The sequence below is a fragment of the Dipodomys ordii genome, unplaced genomic scaffold (assembly GCF_000151885.1).
Source record: "Dipodomys ordii isolate 6190 unplaced genomic scaffold, Dord_2.0 Scaffold99, whole genome shotgun sequence".
In the NCBI taxonomy this organism is placed as follows: Eukaryota; Metazoa; Chordata; class Mammalia; order Rodentia; family Heteromyidae; genus Dipodomys; species Dipodomys ordii.
The window spans coordinates 6,648,648-6,665,218 of NW_012267315.1; the positions used below are offsets into that span (position 1 = coordinate 6,648,648).

Consider the following 16,571-nt stretch of genomic DNA (forward strand, 5'->3'; position numbering starts at 1 on the left):
GGGGCTGGGAAGATGGCTCAGTGGTAGAGCACTTGCCTTGCATGCATGAGGCCCTGGGTTTGATTCCTCAGCACCACATAAGCAAAAAGAAAAAAACCAGAAGTGGCACTGTGGCTCAAGTGGTAGAGCACTAGCTTTGAGCTGAAGAGCTGAGGGACGGCGCCCAGGCTCAGAGTTCAGGCCCCACAACCAGACCCCCCCAAAATAATAAATATAAGGGAAGTGGTAGGTTGAAGATGGGTGAAAATGTTGAAATGATAACACAAATCATGCATGGTATAAACAAACTGCTTTGTTAAATGGCAAATAAATCAATACATAACCTAAATTACTATAAGTAAGGGAAGGGGTGGGTTGTAAGGGTGGGTGAAAATGTTGAAAGGGGTGACATTGGTCAAGATGTACTGTATTCATAAACTAGTTTGGTGAATGGCAACTCCCTTTTTGTACAACTAAAATATTAAAAAAAATAAAAAGAAGGCAAGATATGCTAAAGCACTGGATGACAATAAATGCTTGACTAGGCTGGTAGGAAGAGGGTTGACCTTCATTCTCCCACTAGGAGTCAATATAAACTACTAAGAATCAGAAGATGTTGGCTTCAGGAACTTACAGGTTGCTATTATTATATTCTAGTACTAAGGCTACAATTTATTTAAGGAAAAAAAAAGAAGAAAAGAAAAACTTCTTTTGTGGAGAAACCTTAGTAGGAGTCATAATTGGAACCAATATTGAGTCAGTAGATTTAAGTGATCTTAAAATATCACAAGAGAAAGAACTGGAAATAAATATAATGTGAAAGCCTTTAAACATCTGACAGCTGTAGGTGGGCCTGTGAATATAGGTCTTTAATTAAATATAATCAAACTCTTGATACAAATAGTGCAGAACTTCTCTTTGTCCAGTCTTTGATCATTTTAAACCACTGTGGGAGCATAGAATTGACTATTCCAGAAACAAGATGGGGTCTAGATCATTTGCTTGTTAAAAGTTGAATGCCACAGGTAGGAGGACAGAGAGGTTAAGAAAACTATTTGCATAAAAGAGGTAAATGTCTGATTCTCTGCTTTCCCACTTACTACTAAATCCTGATGTCTTAGAGTCTGCTTTCTTGTTTGTCAAATGGGGAAATGGTTACCTATGAGTTATCAACTGCTGTGCAACTAATTATTTTCACACCTAGCAACTTCAAACAATAAATATTTACTATCGCACAGAGTTCATGAGAAGTCGGAATTTGGAAGTAGCTTGGCTGGGTTATGCTGGCTTGATGACTTATTAGATTGCAGTAGAGATGTTGGTTGGGGCCCACAGTCACTTCACGGCATAGAAGAACTGCTTCTAAGGTGGCTTGCTCACAGAGCAGAAAAATCTGTGCTACTGGCAGCAGGCTTCAGTTTCTCACATGTAGTTTTATCCAACAGGGATACTAGAGCATCCCACAACATGGCTGTTGCTTCCTGCAGAAAAAGCGAGCCAACAAAGAAAGGCAAGGCAGAAGTCTTGTAAGTCTCATGCGACCATTTTCATAATGTACTATTGGCTTTGTTCGTGGTAAGAGGAGGCTAAAAAACTTCAATATCTGGAGGCTGAAGTCTATGGGATGCCATCTTGGGAGGATGGCCACATGGATATTAAATGTAATTTTTTTCAAATTTCAATGTTAATATAATGAATACACAAGGAAATATATATGTGTCAGGTATAGCTACATGTAATGTGTAGCATATATCTCTCTTAGATTTTTAAACTAACTGATTCAGTGATCAGATCACTTGGTGCTGTCTGAGGACTACAAAGATTTCTGTGCCCTTTGTAATAAAAGGACACTGGAGTCTCTGGCTCTCCTTGGAAATTCTTATAGACCTGTGAACAATTGTGCTCGGTGTAGCCCAAAAATATCAGAAAAGATCAGCTGGCTCAGCTGTTACATATATCAGCCTTGGAGGGAAACATAGGGCCTAGACAGCTGCAGTAGGCACCCCAGGAATTTGTAGCCCCACCCCCTTTTATTATGTACATGTTCAACCTCAAGGCCAGTGATAATGCACTTAGTTCCAGAATGGAGAAAGCAGTCGAGAAATTAAAAAACAAAAAGACTGAGAGGAAAAAATGTAGCCAAACTCTAAAGGCTATAGAAAATCTCTTCTTTCTTCTGATGGAGAAAAGACTTCTTTCTTTCAAACAATTGCCAAGTGGTTTGGCAATAGAGAGGACTTAAGACTCAGGAAGGATTTAGTCACAAATATGAAGTCATTGTGGACTATTTATGGAGTCCATTGATTTCATCTCTGATGGGGCCCATGTGACAAAGCAGAAACACCATCCACCAATCCCCACTCAACATTTGTTTCTTGTTTCTTTTCCTTGGCATAGGAGAGAAATTCAGTACACAAGGTTGGAGATGTGAAAATACAATGCATCCTGTCATCCCCAAGCTACGTCAACTCTTTCATCCATCAGAAGAAAAAGATTTTGTAGAGCTTTTGGAATTAGTGTACATCATGCCCCAATGAGTTGATCTGATCAGGAGGCAGATGCTGTGCTGTGGTCAACAGTGCTTAGATAAGACCCTCTTTAAATGTAAACTCAGTCCAAGGGACTTGGTATGGCAGGTCTAGTTCTGGCCAATCAGGACCAGAGACTTAATTATATATAAGGATCCTTTTATATCTAATTCCTACTTGGGCTTCACTGGATAAACTTAAGAGTTCCTCACTTGTGCCATACTGTGAAATTATAGGGCATGAAAGAGAGCAATAGTTTCAAAGATATGGAAAACCTGACATGTTACTGGGACCTAACTATACATACACTGTGTGTTTTCCAGATGCAACTTAGGTGAATCTTGGTGTGTGTAAGCCCATCTGGGATGGAAATGCTCCCAGTGGTAGCAGAATACGATCTTGCAGGACATGCAAACTGGCCTTCAACTCTCCACACACCCATTTATTGGTCATCACCAAAGAGAAAGAAAGAGCTGAGCATGGAGACAAGGATTTTGTGTATGTGGACAGGGAACCTTTCAGATGTATCTGCTTGTGAAGAGGAAATATTTAAGTGAAGCCAGGCTTAGGGCAAGGGACCGCTTTGGAATTAAATAACTGAGAATGTGGAATGGATGAAATTTTAGATTTAGCCAGCCCTGGGTTTGAAGTATGAATTTGAGACATTGAAAACCAGCCATGGCTTCACTATATAAAGAAGAGACTCAGATAGCTCTGGATACAGTAGAAGGCAAAGGGCTCTTCTGACTCCCTATCATCCTAGGAAGGGTATCGTGGAGGCTTGTGTGCAGAGTGGATAAATGGAAGTTCTCCCAGCTAAACCACAGACGTTGCCACTGTTGACCTATCTTCCTGTGCTCCCATCTATAAAATGGGGTTAACAACAGTACTTTCTTCAACAGGACTGAGAAAAATAATGTATGTAGAGCCCATAGCACAACCACAGTATCTAAAAAATTCAACACATGTTAAAAGTAATGCTGTTTAAAAATACTATTCTCAATTTTTCTTACTAGCAGCAAATAAGTTTGATCCTGCCTTCTCTTAATTACATTCCAATTGTCTTACTTAAAGCAGATCATGATAAAATCTAGATTTGAACACCCATACAGTGTTAGGATCCTAGGAAACAAAATTATTGACATGGGATATTGATCACAGTATTCTCTATGACAAAAACATGAACTCACACCCTTCTTCCCAGGAAAACTCCAGTACTCCATGTGGTCTGATTTGCAAGATGCTCAAACCCACAATGCCAACTTGGACCACGGTCCTACACATTCTGAAACTCCAGGAGCCCTGGCTTTGTAGTCATCTGTCAGATCCCTTTGGAGAAAGGGTCGTACTAAATCTCTGTTCCCTGTGAGTAACCAGGAATGACCTGGTCATGTCCTTATTTTTGCCACTAGGTTAGGATGAAAATGAAGAGTGGAGGCTTCAGCTTGGCTGGGCATTTCCCCCCAGGAATGAGGTGAGAGGGTGTAGATGTGTAGAATCTAGGTGTGGCACTTTTTCTGCTCATCTTTGGGTATCAATCTCCATATGGAGGGGATTCCTGTTCCTTGATCTCTGGTAGCCAAGGCTTAGGTATTCCCAGAGGAGAGCCACAGATCAGCGTACCAAAGGAACAGGGGATGTCTGAGAAGGCAGCTGCAGATGCTGAAAATAAATCCAGGGCCTCTAGGCCAGGAGCCTTGTGGAAAAAGCCTGCATTCTCCAGACAAGCTCTCATCTGGGCAGAGAGGCCAAGCCAAGGCCTGGGGCAGCAACATAGGCAAAGGGCGGGGCTGCCTGGTAGAAGCTGGGCAGCAGAGAACATCTTGATGAGCTACAATGTATGGAGTGAGGAAAAGATGGGAAAATTAAAGTGGACCTGGCAGGATCCCTAGGACCATGGTGCAGCGAAGCCTTGGAGAAGGACTGGTACTGCGTTCATGTTCTTGCTTGTGCTCACGCTTGAGCTGCAGGCAGGCCTCTGGGTAGAGGTGAAGTACTTTGGCTGTGGAGTCAGTCACATCTGGGCATTGGGAGCTCAGCTCTGCAGTTACTTGCTGCAGGATCCTGAATAACTCACCTTTTCCTTTGAAGCTTCACTTTCTCAGTCCTCTGGGAGGAGGAAAACACTCCTCTCTTCAGTGCTGAGCAGATGAACTGCCCACCCAGCTAATGTGGTTATTTCCTATGAAGTGACAATTTTCTGTGTTCTCAGATACAAACATTTCTGAGTCCGGTAACAGCACTATTAATGGTGGGTATTATTGTTACTCTCAGACAAGAAGACTAAGGCATGGTGAGGTTAAGTAATTGTCCTCAGTTCACATAGTCCAGTTGCGAGGAGGCTAGGATTTGAAGGCAATCAGCCTTTCTATAAAAAACAAAAACTTAGCCTAGTGCCTAGTACAAGATGACTAATATTTACAATTATTCTCTCTGCTTAGGGCCAGAATTGGAGCCATATATCTTAAGTATTTGCTTCCATTAAAACTGAGTAGATTCACATTTCATTAAAATCCATTCTCATTTATGGGAGATGACAGATGTGCAATATTCTTTTATCTTATTGTCATAGAGATTAAGGAACTATCTTTTAGCTTGATATTGTTTATCTCATATGAAACTGTAGAGCTTACTTTTTTTGGATGGTACTGAGCCTTCATGAAGGCTCCTGCTAGGAGCTTACTGCCTGCATAGAATGGATCTGTCTAGAGAGGGTGTGTGTGTGTTGGGGGGGGGGGGGGGGATGGTGTTCATCTAGGCTGAGCTGGCAGGGTATAAAGCTAGAGCCTCAGGCAAGACAAGGCCTACAGGGCTGAGAGATTCATTCCCTTACTTGCATAAAGGCTACATATCTCTTAACCCTGACTTGGTTCACATCTCTGAAACCAACAGCATTGAGGCCTTCCTTCTGAAAGACTGCCTGAGCCTTTCACCTTGTACCAGTCTTAACAGGCAGCATGTGCCAAAACCTTCCAAATTTGGAAAGGAAGTAAACATTTTGCCATGAATAACTCTGAGCTTTGATTCACGGGTCACCTAGGAGTTAATTGGGTGCTCTCCTTCCCCTTGTCAATTTTACCACCATGTTCCTGAAACAGTGGACTCTCCTAAGAGAAAGAATAGAGACTATGGGCAGAATGGGATAAATAAATTGATTCTGGGCCACCTTTATGAACAGAAGACAGTGGGAAGTGCAGGCTTTGCTGTTCTAGGCAGTAGAGTACCACTGCAGCAAAGTACAGAGGTATTAAATACAGGTATCAGAAAGGACCTCAAAATTTTTTCACCCCACACTACTTTTCAATCATTGCTAACTTCCACAATCAAGGCACATATAAATGTAGGCCAGAATGGAGTCTCTTTCTCAAAGAAGAAATGTTTTTCATTCATGACAGACCACCTGGGTAGCAAGTTTCAGCATTTTCTACAAGAGACTCTAAACTAAAGAGGTTTTAGATGTGTTTTTCTAGACCAGGGAAGAGTGTGTGGCAGTCTCGGACAACTTCATCTTTTCTTAGTGAGGGTCAACCTTCCTCTATCTTTCACCACAGAAGGTCCCTCTGAATAGCTTTGCTTCACTGACTTACATGTGCCCTACAGAGATTGAGAACACATTCTGGAACCAAACCACCTAGCTCCAAATCCACGCTCTGCTATTCCTACATGTGTGGCCCCGGGCAAGTTTCTCTACCTCCTTCTTTCTGTTCTATTTTCTCCTCTGGAAAATGAGAAAAACAGTACTTACATCATAGTATTGGTTGAAAGAAGGATTAAATGAGTGAATACATATAATTTTGTATTAAACCAACTCGGATCCCAATAAAGATTAGGTATTAACACAAATGCTGTTCTCAATTTAAAAAATAGATAATAACAAGGAGCAGAAGTTGTATACTGTCTTTAAAAAAGGAAAAACAAGATGCCACCGGGGGGAGGCAGGACACATGGTTTCAGAAGCTGTGATAATCAAAGACAGAGCAAGAGAGCGGAAAAAAATAAGGTTCACAACGTAATGGCCAAGATCTGAAAATGACGAAGGTCAAGGGTCAATGTTTTACAACAGCTGCACCTAGTCTTTGAGTCTCCCAGCTGTTGGTTACCGCATCAAATACACAAATTCCAATTTTCCATGCCCCAACTACAGCGGCAATGTCATCTTGGAGAAAAAAGTCACAAATAAATAAAGCACACGAGGCCAGTTTTCTTTCCCATCTCCCAGGGAAGGGAGGAAGGAACTTAACCCTTCTGCACGTACAAAGTAAATGGCCCCTTTGGTAGAGCCAGGGGAGGGACAGAGTATCCTTTGCCAGTGAAAATAAGATATTTGGTCCATGAGCTCTCCATGCCCCAAATGATCTGCACATTAGCTGGACAGGCTAATGAATGGCATTTGTTTTTCTCACTTGGAGATTCAGGCTCAGGTCCAGTCTTAAGGTTTCCATTTAATCGCAGAGTTGTATTTCCCCTGCAGGAAAGAACAGCTGGATCGGGAGGGTATACATGTCTTACTTCACATCTGTCAAAGGAGATTGGCTTGGGAGGGGAAGGATTGACCTTGAAAGATTTTTTTTTTCTTTTTCCTTCATATTATAAAAACAGCACAATTAAAAAAAAAACCACTTCAATTTTTTTTCTTTTTTTTTTCACTTTAAAGTTGTAAACTGAATCTCTGTTGCTCACTGGCTTAGGGAGGAGAGATAGGGATGGCTAGGAGCTCAGAGAACTTGTAATTAGGGCATTTCAATGATTTTTGCATCCCAATATGTGCTGATCCAATAGGCAACAGCTAGCTGGCTGAAGAGCTAGCTGGGAAAGAGGCTGAGAGAGGAGAGGACAGAGAACATGATGGCCTGAGCAGACTAGTGTAAAGGCTGGGACACTCTCCTGATTCATTTCTTGTTTTACCATAGCCAAACCAGGCAGTCTGTGAATCTTCATCTATTTGAAATTCACAAAGTCAGGCTCATCTGGATATGGGCAGTACTAGCCAGGGCTTAGGTGTCACTCTATGTGGGATTCTACAAAGAGCCAATCAGCACATTCATTACATTGTCACCAACGGGAGTCCAGGCTGGCCCCTTGAGAGAACTGGGTGCTCAGAGAGGTTGGGTCATGCTGCCAGAGACTACGACTCTCCAGCTGAGGGACGTTTTAGTGTGGGCTGTGAAATTAAATTGAAAATTAATTTTCAATTAAAAAAATAAAATCTCAGTATTTATTTCAGTGTATATCTCCCAAGGTCACCTTCAACACACAACAGTCAACTTCAGGATATGCTGAATGTAGTCTGTCTACACTCTGCAAACACTCCTCTAAGTGCTCGTGGCCAATCTGTAATCATTAGTAGAGTCAACAAATATTCTTTAAAATGTCCTGAGTAAAAAATGTCCTAATGTCTTCCATGATTTGTTTTATTGCATCAAGCCTATTTTCAGTCCATCAGCAAATCCTTTCAGCCACATCACCAAACCATTCTGAAAACTACTCAAGGTAGGCCACAGACTTTCTGTCTGGTCTCCTCGCTCTCATCTTCCCCCCATAGAGACCTTTCTCAACAAGGTAGCCAGAGTAATTTCCCTAAAGGATTAATCAGAAAATGCTAGTCTATGCAGTTAAATACTTCAGTGGCTTCCCATTATATCCAAATTCTCATCAGGACCCTGGGTCAGACTTGATCTTTTCCTGTTACCTTCCCTAAACTCTCTTTTCACCACATTTACTCCTCCTCCTGTACTAGGCTTGAAATTGGCCTTTTTTTTCTGATACTCATCCATGCCAGGCTTAGTCATGTATATCTATTCTCCTTTCTACCTGGTATTTTCTTCTCCTAGACCTGTATATGGGGCTGCCCACATAATCCAGTGTTCTTTTGATATACTTTCCCTGATCAAGCTCACTAAGGCCAGTTCCCCACCTCCCCCACCTGTCATTTTCTAGCCTACTCCCCAGTGCTTTTCCATTTTCATTTTTAAAATCATTTATTGGTCCACATGTTCTTTTTCTATGATTTATTACTGGTCTACAAGCTCTAGGATAGCAGGAATCTTTCCTATTTTGTTCACTTATCATGCCCTGTGCCTGTATGTACATAATAGTCAGTGAACAGAAGGCAACATTAAACTGTTAATTCTGTTTTATGACTTGTCTTGGGTTCTTCTCAAAGAGTTTCTACTGTCTCAATTTTCCTGCATTCAGTGTGCCTAAAAACAAGTTGTGACATCCATCCAACCACCAGGATTTCAGGCACTCAGCTTATCAAAGATCATCTGAAGCTGGGTAGTGGTGGCTCACACCTGTAATCCTAACTACTCAAGAGGCTGAGAGCTGAGCATCGCGGTTCAAAGCCAGCCCAGGCAGGAATGTCTGTGAGACTCTTATTGCCAATTAACCACCAGAAAACCAGAAGTGGCACTGTGGCTCAAGTGGTAGAGTGCTCGCCTTGAGATGAAGAGCTCAGGGACAACACCCAGGCTCAGAGTTCAAGCCCCATGACCACCACCACCAACAACAAAAAGATCATCTGAGTGCTAAGCAATAGCCAGCGCTACTCTTCCTATGTTGTTGTAGGCTATATTGGGAATCGGATAGAAACTAGTTGGACTCTGGGGGAGCTTATAGTCTAGTACCATCACTCTTCCCTGGCAGAAAAGAGATTGATTGGTTATAACTTTGAAGCCACATCATGCATTTCATGGTTGCTAAGGATGGAGATGGTCACTGGATGCACAGCTTCCTATTGCTCTTGGCACTGCTGTTTGCTTACTCTAGCATATGAAGCCAGCAGACCAGCATTTCCCAGTGTTTCCAGGGGCAACGGCTGTCTGTGTGTTCAGATGGGGTGTTTCCTCTACTTGAGGAGTGACTCATGATTGTAGCAACACTTGAATCAGAAAGTACATTTTAAGCAGTAACATTTTCTTCTCAAAGTGGAAGACAGTAGTATTTTTTCCCACTACATTAAACCATCAGCCTTTGCAGAGTTTCCTTCATTTTTGAAAGCCCTTTGTAAGATAGTACCTGTTCTCTCAGGCACTCACTGTAGACCTTACTATGTGTCTCCTTCCTAGTTCATTATCCCACTGTATTAATATCTCTGTTTTTCTATCCACCCATCATTTATTCATCCATCCATCCATCCTGCATCCATCTATTTTTCTACATATCTCTCTACCACCTACTTACCTAACAATCTACCAATCAACCATCCTTGTTGGAGTCTTAGCATCCTTCAGCCCAATTCTAGAAGGCAAGTTTTTTACACCAGCTTCCTAGAAGTGCCCAGAAGATTGTTTACTCTGTGATTTTCTTGAGGGCCAGCTTAGCTTTGGTTCACTTAGGTATGAGCCAACCAAGAGATTCCAGAGCCCAACCAAGAGCCCAGAGCCCACTTGTCTGAAATGAAGTGTGGTACGCACTGTGTCCTAGAAGGAAATGGCTTTGTGTCAAGAGCTAAGACTCTGTTCTTGAGAGGATTGGTAATGGCTCATTGGTAATGGCGGCAAGGCACTGGGCTCCTTGTATAGTCTATGCCAGTACCAGCGAAACACTTTCCAAGGATATAGGTGCTGATTCAAAGCTCACTTCCCAGGGTGATGATGTGAGGCTTAATTATGTGAAAGGGATTTACATCCACAGCTGCCAGGAAGAGCACATCTGGCTTTCTTCCTCATATTTTGTGATGATACCTCTGATATCTCAGTTATGGCTGCATTTGGCCTTGCTGGGCACAAGGGAAGTGACCTCTTCATTTTCTTCTGCAGAGTTGAGTAGTGATATACTCAGCACATCTCTTGTAAACTCAAATGTGAACAAAAACACTAATAAAGCATTGCCGTGACCACTAGAAGTCATTTCTAATGGTCCCACTCTCTATTGATTGGGAAATAAAAACAAATTGAACAGAAGGACTCAGAGGAGTGGTTGAGTGGAGTGATTTTGAGACTGCCTGGACAATGGAGTAGGATGACAGCTAACCTTCAATAACACACCAAGTTCTGAACAGATTTTTCCACCAAAGAAGCTGGGAAATCTGCAGGGAAAAGATGATCGATATCCTGGCTCATCAGGGAAATGCAAATTAAAAGCACAGCGAGGTGCTATTCATGCTCACGATTGCCAGAATGGTCAGAAAGAAAACAAAGTAAAACTGATAATCCACATGTTGGTGCTGATGACAAGTAACCAGAATCTTTAACATTGTTGATGAAAATAGAATAGTTCAACTACTTTGAAAAGCTGTTTGGCATTTTTTTTCTTAATCAAACACACCATCCAATGCAGTAGTACTATTAGGTTATTTGCTCAATAGAAATAACAAATGTATGCCCACAGAAAATCCTGGGGTAGCAATCTGTGCCTTTTACCGTTCATGTGTGGCCAAGCATGGTGGCAGAACAAGCCTTTCCCTTTTACCACTTACCTTTGTATTAGAACTAGAGACTAAAACCTATACATCTTGGGTGGAACTGATCAGATGTTTATCTCCAGGAGAAAAAAGATATGGGTAGGTGGTTTGTGATTAACCTAAATCAATAGGGCAATGCAAGTGTCTTCACCAGAATGGTTTAATCAGACCTGAGTTGGCCCAACAAGATTTTATATGATGATGCTAAGTGGAGGTTGGAGGTGTGGGCAGGAAGTTATGTTCTTTCTCTTTCTTGATCAATGTGATATGTATATATGAGCCCTGAAACTGCCTCCGTCATTTTCTGCTATGAAGGAAAACCAGTCTCAGGAAGGAGACAGAGGAGATGAGAGAAAAAAGGATAATGAAAATAGGGCTGGATCCTTGATCATATCATACCTGATGTCCACTTTCCTCTGAATTTATTGGTATTAAAACACCAATTAATTCTCTTGTTTAAGGTGCTAACTGGAAGGGTTAGAAGTGTAACTCAAGTCATGGGGTACTTGTCTCGACTGTGCAAGGCCTAAGGCCCAATCCCCAGTCTGTCTGTCTGTCTGTCTGTCTGTCTCTCACACATACACACTGCCAGTGAGGGTTGGATAATTTTTGTTACCTGAAACTAAAAGCCTCTTAACTAATCTAAATGTGGATCTGTGAATGGATCTGATTTCAGAAGACTGTTCAAAGAGGTAAATGAAACCATAAACAAGTTCTGGAAGACAAAGTCAAAGCTAACACAGAGATGTGAGGTAAAAAGATAGGGAGACAATCTAAATGGAGCCCGCTCAGGGCTTGGAACTCTGAGCCTGGAAATAAGTGTTTTGCATAAAGATCACATATGGCACTCTGCCAGGACCGGACCTAGATGGGAAGAAGGTAGGCCAGCCAGAGAGAAGAAACTACCTGAGACAATGAGGAGATTGCCTCAGGCAAATGGCCAGTTACATGACTAGGACATCAAAGGGAGACTGTTCATGCTACAGGCTGCCTGTACTTTCTGGCCAGCATTAGCCTAAGAATGTGAATGCAGCTGTTGGAGCTGAAGCAGATTCAGCAGCTTTTCCCATTTAGTTGGCCTGGGAGTGGGGCTAGGGATCTGCATTCAGACAGGGACCTCCTTCTTGACTAGGTAGCTTGTAAAAGACACAGGGAGAAACTCTGTTTTCTTGGGTCCTAAAATCCAATGACTGCTCCAAAGGCCATGGCACGGGCCTTCGTTCACTCCTGCACCATGCATTCTGCTTTCCTACCACTCACAGCACCTATTATCAAAACATCCTGCTTCTGACCCCTTAGCTCCTCCATGCCTCAGGGAATCTCTTTTTGTATCCTTTTATCTCCCTTAAAATAGTGGGAAAAAGGCCTTTAACTCTATTTGTAGGCTTAGCCACGGGTAGCAAATGATTTTTCAAGCCTTGCCTTTCCCAGTCCCTCTTGAGGATCTGAATGCTTTCCAGAACTGGCACATGACAGGCCATGTGTTAGATTTTATCTGGGGGAACAGAAGGCTAGGAACCCAGGTATAAACTGGCATGGTCTGTAGAGCTCCCTTTATGCTTATCAGCCCAAACATCCCTCTGCCCTGCGAAAGATGCTGTGTGATTAGAAGTTTTTAGATGGTTCCAGGCTGGGTTGAGTATTTTCATCATCAGTCTTGGACTCCATCTTGTACTGATATGTCCATTCTTTGCATTGTCTTCAGGCTGTACAGGCCAGACTTATAAAGTACATGTAAAAATCTCAGGTGAATCATGAGATACAGTAATTACATCTTGATATTTTAAGAGCATAGGTTTTACAGTCAGCCAACTTGTCTGTTCTGGTCGTAACTACATGGGTAGACCTTCTCCCCAAGCTTTCAGTATCTACTTCCCTGTGGTCAGGAAGAATGGCATTATCTCAAAACTCAGCAGTGTATTTCTACAAACATTCCCAGAACATTGAGTAGGGGGGGCCTGCATATTAGAGAGGCTTAATAAAGAATAGTTGGGCCTTTTTAATAGTTATTGTTTTTGTTTTATTTGTCAGTTGTGGGGCTTGAACTCTGGGCCTGGGCATTGTCCCTCAGCTCTTCAGCTTAAGGCTATCACTCTACCACTTGAGCCTTGGTGTCACTTCCGGTTTTCTAAGTGGTTTATTGGAGGTAAATCTCATGGACTTTCCTGCTTGGTCTGGCTTTGAACCGTGATCCTCAGATCTCAGCCTCCTGAGTAACTAAGATTACAGATGTGAGGCCACTGGCCCCCAGCTTTTAATAGTTATTCTTAAGGTAATATAGAGAAGTCAGCCAATAAGTCCTGGCTTATGATAATCTGACTTAATAATCATGTCAGGTAATAAATACTTTTTGGGGGGGCAATGTCACACCTTCCTTCCTTCTCAATAGCTGCTTTTTTTTTTACATTATAAGACATTCTTTAAATGCAAGATGTTCTGGTTCTGGACTCTTGTTTGTTTGTTTTTGTTTTTTTCCCCTAGCACTGAAGATTGAACCCAGGGCTTCATACATGCTAGGTAAGTGCTCCATCAATGGGCTATATCCCTAGCCTATTGCTCTGATCTTTGAATAGTCCACTGGTATGGATGCTTGTGTTTCCTCCAGTGGAGTTGAAGATGAAGCTCAACATGGCTTATTTTAAAGTTTTAGTCTTGATTCTGCTTTATGGGCCCCCTTATACATACCCACTTGTAACATTTCAGGTCCTTTTAATAGTCAATGCCAGCCTAGCTGGATATTCTGTGGGCCCCAAAGTCCACTCTGTTGATGCTCAACAAACCAGGATTGCTAGAGAATTCATATTCCTTAAAGAGGAACCTTAACCAATGAATGATAGAAGTTGGTGGGTGACATGAAATTATTCAGACTCTTGGATATCTAATTCCAACATTTGAATGAAACTCCAGTTGTCTACAGTATAACTTGCTCAATAGCATACTTTCCATAGCTGCCTCCTCTTCCCTACCTCACTTCCTCTGAGTTTTGCTGGCATTTCATGGGGTTACCTTTCAAAATTAACTACTTGCACTTGAATGTTTGCTTAGTGTCTCCTGGGGATACTGAAACAAAGGCCAGTTTCAATTCAGACCTGCAACTTCTACTTAGTTTTAACAGCCAGTTCAGATAGGGTGTATCTGAAGAAAGGTAAACTCAGCCAAGATTAGATGGGCCTAGCCAAAGAACATCAGGAACATTCTGAGGATGCCAGAAGCCAATGTGGAAGCTCTTTATAATAAGCTGGAGCCATCTGCCGGCCTGTAATAACCAGAAGATGAAGTCCTAATCTGGGATGCAGTTAAACTGTTTATTCTCTGTTTGTGGTTTTGTATTTAAAGCTTAACATGCTCTGAATGCTGGATTTAAGTTCATAAGCACATTGTTTTACAAAATTGGCATGAAGTCCTTTCAATGCAATATGTAAAATTGCATCAAGACCTTCTCTCTTCAGTATTATTCTTTATTCTTAAAAGAAAAATCAACCTGGTAGGACCACAGACCTGTAAATGTCTTGCAGGAATGCCAAGAACAACTCTCCAAGCCAGTTTCTAAGAAGCAATTTCCGTCCAGTCCCATAAAACTCCCCAAAGCACCTTAGGCGAACACTGAAACATTGGGTATGTTTGCAAACTGCAAATACAGAAGACATTTAATTACACTGAATTCATCAAAACCCTAATTGAGACAGGAGCTCAAACCTTACAGCTTAATTACTTTAATTTCAGATGGGTAACAGACTTCGTCATGTACTGCCCTTTATACTGAAATTCGTTAGAGAGAGACCCACAGACGCTCACTAGTAATTCTCCCAGCCAAATGAAGGTGCAGATCAACATAAATAATAATGCTAAGTGAGACCCATGATTGGATTTACTAATCACGTCAATTCCCAATTTCTATCCTTTGCCATAACGTTCCACGGAACCAGCTCTGCCTCCTGGGAAGGTTTCTGTGAATGCAAAGCTAGGCAGTTTTCACTTCTAGTTTTTATTTTCTTGAAAAAAAGAATCCAGATTTTTATTTTCCCACTCATCAGACAATATCGAACCCAGTGCTAGTCCTCTAAAACTGTCCTGTTAATATCTTATTTTGATCTCAGTGAGTAGACTTGTCTAACTTTCTCCTTTTTCCCCATCATGTGTCTGGTGGGAACCCCTCATGCTCCTTACTTTCACCAAGTAAGTTGTCAAATTTCCCAGTGATCTGGGGTTGACTGTGGTGGTAAGAACTCTAGGGACTGGAGTTGATAATGGTATGTAACTTGTAGTGACGTCCTGGGGGACCAGGTACTATTAATGTTTGCTTGTCTAGTTTCATGATGGTGGCAATGTTAGCACATAGCGGTGCTTCTACCCACTCTGTAGATAAGAAAACTGAGACTTAGAGAAGTAACTTTTCCAAAGTCCCTTATTCAGAAAAATGACAGTCCAAATGTATTCTTAGGCCAGTCAGATTTCCCCTGTCCACGTTCCTTCTAAAAAACAATTTTGCTTCCTTTACAAAGACTTTTAGAGTTCTACAGAACCCTGGAAAAGAGCACTGGCTAGTTTTGGAAATCTCCAAGTGGGAACAGGACAAAGGAAGTTGGAAGGAACATCTGGCTCCCAGAGTCACTATAAGGACTTATATACCAACCCTGGCTGTTACTTCTCTCTCTTGTTAGGTCGAGTTGTGAGATGACCCAGCACAGATGCAGGGATAGACAGCAGCATTTGCTAAAGTTCAGGCAGCCATGTGCCCAGAGGCAGGCATTCTAACCAAGCTGATGATGAACTGTGTTGCTGATGAGTTATGCGCTACATATGCATTCAAGCCATTTCCTAAGTAATTAGTTGTGTGTGACACTGACTAGACCCCACCCAGTCATTTGTTTCGAGTCTACATGATCTCTTCCCCCTTTGGGCTTGCTTTTCAATCAAACTTCAGGTACAAATGACTAATGAACTAATGACAACACTAATAATGGCCAGCCTAATAATCATAGTGCTAAAGGTGACAATGCTAATTAAGAGAGTGTTAATAGCAACAGACTCCATTGGTGTGACTATTCATCTCTGGGAGGCAAAAAGGCGGTGACCAAGCAGAGCAAGCAACAAGCACCAAAGGCAAGATATGCCAACCACATACACAGGAGGATTATAAAAGCTCTGTAGTGCAGGCCCACAAAATCTAAGACAGCAGATCACTGGGAAAATAGAAAACATTCAGTCCAATGAGCTGGGCAAATCATCACGAACCGAAACAACTGTCTAGAAGTCCCTTTTCAGAAGGATCCTATCTGCCTGGGAACCCTGGAGCTGATTATTGACAAGATTAGGATGACCCGCTTGTTGGGCACCAGTGGCTCATATCTATAGAATCCTCAGCTACTCAGGAGTCTGAGATCTGAGAATTGTTGTTCGAAGCCATCTCAGGCAGACAACTCCAAAGAACCAGCACAAAGCAGAAGTGGAGGTATGGCTCAAGAGATAGAGTAGCATCCATGCATGGAAAAAGCAAACTATGAGCATGAAGCCCTGAATTCAAGTCCTAATACTGGAAAAAAATTACCCCTCTCCCTGTTACTTAAGAGTGTGACAGGGGCTGGGAAGGTGGCTCAGTGGTAGAGCGCTTGCCTTGCATGCCTGAGGCCCTGGGTTCGATTCCTCAGCACCACATAAAC

General features: G+C 42.1%; 1 protein-coding gene across 1 annotated transcript in view; it reads right to left on the reverse strand.

Annotated features, from left to right (window-relative positions):
* Positions 1 to 16,571, reverse strand: part of Slc24a3 (solute carrier family 24 (sodium/potassium/calcium exchanger), member 3) — a 411,501-nt gene that overhangs the window by 93,662 nt on the left and 301,268 nt on the right. The gene's annotated exons all lie outside the window — the stretch shown is intronic.